Consider the following 3,308-nt stretch of genomic DNA (forward strand, 5'->3'; position numbering starts at 1 on the left):
TCCTTTCTCAAACACTTCTGCTGCTGTGTTTCCCCACACAATGATATCATCAATGTACTGTAGATGTTCTGGAGCCTCACCCTTTCCTAGTGCAGTCTGGATCAGTCCATGGCAGATGGTGGGGGCTGTGCTTCCACCCCCGGGGCAGTCGGTTCCAGGTGTACTGCACGCCCCTCCAGGTGAAAGCAAACTGAGGCCTGCTATCTGCAGCCAGGGGAATGGAGAAAAATGCATTGGCAATATCGATAGTGGCGTACCACTTTGCTGCCTTGGATTCCAGCTCGTACTGGAGTCCCAGCATGTCCGCACAGCAGCGCTCAGTGGTGGTGTCACTTCATTCAATGCACGGTAATCCACGGTCAATCTCCATTCTCCTTCAGATTGACGCACAGGCCAAATGGGACTGTTGTAGGGTGAGTGGGTTTTACTAACCACCCCTTGGCTCTCTAACTCTCGAATCATCTTGTGAATGGGGATCACAGCATCTCGATTTGTTCGATACTGCTGGCGATGCACTGTCGAGGTGGCAACAGGTACTTGTTGCTCTTCTACCTTCAGGAGTCCTACTGCAGATGGGTTCTCTGACAGTCCAGGCAAGGTGTTCAATTTCTTAATGCCCTCTGCCTCCACAGCAGCTATTCCAAAAGTCCACCTGAGTCCCTTCGGGTCTTTGTAGTAGCCATTCCTGAGATAGTCTATGCCCAGAATACACGGAGCCTCTGGGCCAGTCACAATTGGATGTTGCTGCCACTCCTTCCCGGTCAGGCTCACTTCAGCTTCCATCAGAGTCAATTCTTGTGATCCCCCCGTCACCCCGGCAATGGAAATAGGTTCTGTTCCCACATGTCCCGAAGGCATTAGGGTACACTGCGAACCAGTATCGACCAAAGCTCTATATTTCTGTGGCTCTGATGTGCCAGGCCATAGAATCCACACCGTCCAAAAGACTCGGTTTTCCCTAACCTCTACCTGGCTAGAGGCAGGGCCCCTCTAAGCCTGGTTATCCTTCTTTCCTGAGACATATGTCTTGGAGGTTCCTTCAAGGGGATCAGACAAATCATCGTCATCATTATGCCTGACAGTTCGACTATGGGCAACTGGAGCTGCTTCCCTTTTCTTACCTTCCTTCAATTCACACACCCGTTGTGCCAGAGCAGCAGTAGACTTCCCATCCCATCTCCTCATGTTTTCTCCAGACTCACGTAGGAAGAACCACAACTCAGCTTGTGGGGTGTACCTTCTCTCCCCAACAATGGAACGTCTGCGTTGGATACCAGGGACTCTAATTTGTACAGCTGAGATTTGGAGGAGGTCCTCCTTAATCTCTTCCCTGAGTTTCTTATGACTTTCCTCTATTTTGTCTGGTCGACCTCCCCGTAAGGGCCACCATGAAATATTTGTCCTGGTTTAGGACAAATTAGGGGAAAATCTCCAAAAGAGCCCCTTAAAGGAAACAAACCTCCACAACTCCTCCCCCCATGCCCTCACCACCGGGTTCGGGAGGAATTTCCTCAGAGGAAAAGTGGAAAAAACTTGTTTATTAAGCAACAACAAAAAACACTCCCCAACACAAGAAAAGCAGCCTGAGATGACAACAAACGTTTTCACCAGTCCAAGAGAGGCAGAACGGCTTGGGCAGTCTGCTGAGGAGGGTGCTGAGCATCTCTGTAATGCAGACTCCGGAGGAGTTCCTTGATGTTCCCGAATCAAGGTCCGAAGCAGGTCCGATGTCTTCAGGGAAGGGGAGGAAGGAAGGAAGGGAAAAACAAAAACTGAAAAATGGGAAAATAAAAAAAAAAAAGCAAAGAAAAGGCAAAAAAAGCAAGAGAGCAGAGCAAGCAAAGCGGGCCTAAAGCTAGCAGCAGCAAGCCAGAGCAAGCAGCCGGGGGAGGGGTGCGGCTATAGACAAAACAAACTGAGAGCACGGGAACAGGAATACACGATTGGGATACAAAGCATGAAAATGTCCTGTCACCCCAGGACATTCCACCCCTTATCTCCTATCGTGAACATGTTAATGAACACAATGTAAAAACTTTCCTCTCACTTGCTCAAACCTTCCACACTTCCACATTTCCTTCCATCTTACTTGCTCAGACCTTTGACACTTTTCACGATTCCTTCTGTCTCATGTCTGTATGATCTAACGTACAGACAATGGTGGTAACGTTCAGCAAACAATGATATCATCCCACAATCAGATCTCCCTGAGGTACACAACGGGTTGTCCCATCTTTCTGCATTACCCACCAGGTATAACCTGGTCCTTGAGCAAAGACAATCCCACGAATGGGTTTACCTGTACTCGAGGCAGGATTAATCCATACTGTCTTCCCCAACAAACCTCTGACATGGGCCACTGGGACTTTATCTCCATCCACTATATTAAGGGGCTCAGACTGGGCAGGACCTGCTCGGTTGGTGGAACCTCGAGTGTTAACTAACCAGGTGGCCCTTGCTAAATGCTGCTCCCAGTTCTTGAAAGACCCCCCACCCAATGCTTTCAAAGTGGTTTTTAACAGCCCATTGTACCTCTCCACTTTGCCTGCAGCTGGTGCATGGTAGGGGATGTGGTACACCCACTCAATGCCATGTTCCCTAGCCCAGGTGTTGATAAGATTATTTTTAAAATGAGTTCCATTGTCTGACTCAATACTCTCAGGAGTACCATGCCTCTAAAGGACCTGCTTTCCCAGGCCCAGAATGGTGTTGCGGGCTGTAGCATGAGACACGGGGTAGGTTTCCAACCATCCTGTAGTGGCTTCTACCATGGTTAATACGTGGCGCTTGCCTTGGCGGGTTTGAGGCAGTGTGATGTAATCAATTTGCCAGGCCTCCCCATACTTGTACTTGGACCACCGCCCCCATACCAGAGGGGCTTCACCTGCTTAGCCTGCTTAATGGCAGCACACGTCTCACAGTCATGAACAACCTGAGAAATGCTGTCCATGGTTAGATCCACCCCTCGGTCTCGTGCCCACTTATAGGTGGCATCTCTACCCTGGTGGCCTGAGGCATCATGGGCCCATCGTGCTAGGAACAGCTCTCCTTTGTGCTCCCAGTCAAGATCTATCTTCAGCTCCCCTATCTTTGCAGCCTGATCTACCTGCTGATTGTTTTGCTGCTCCTCATTAGCCCTGCTTCTGGGGGCATGGGCATCTACATGGCGAACCTTCACAGGTAGTTTCTCTAACCGGATAGCGATGTCTTTCCATTCTTCAGCAGCCCAAATTGGTTTTCCTCTGTGCTGCCTGTTCGCCTCCTTCCATCTCTTCAGCCATCCCCACAGAGCATTGGCTATCATCCAG

Source organism: Anomalospiza imberbis, unplaced genomic scaffold, assembly GCF_031753505.1.
Source record: "Anomalospiza imberbis isolate Cuckoo-Finch-1a 21T00152 unplaced genomic scaffold, ASM3175350v1 scaffold_165, whole genome shotgun sequence".
Lineage (NCBI taxonomy): Eukaryota > Metazoa > Chordata > Aves > Passeriformes > Viduidae > Anomalospiza > Anomalospiza imberbis.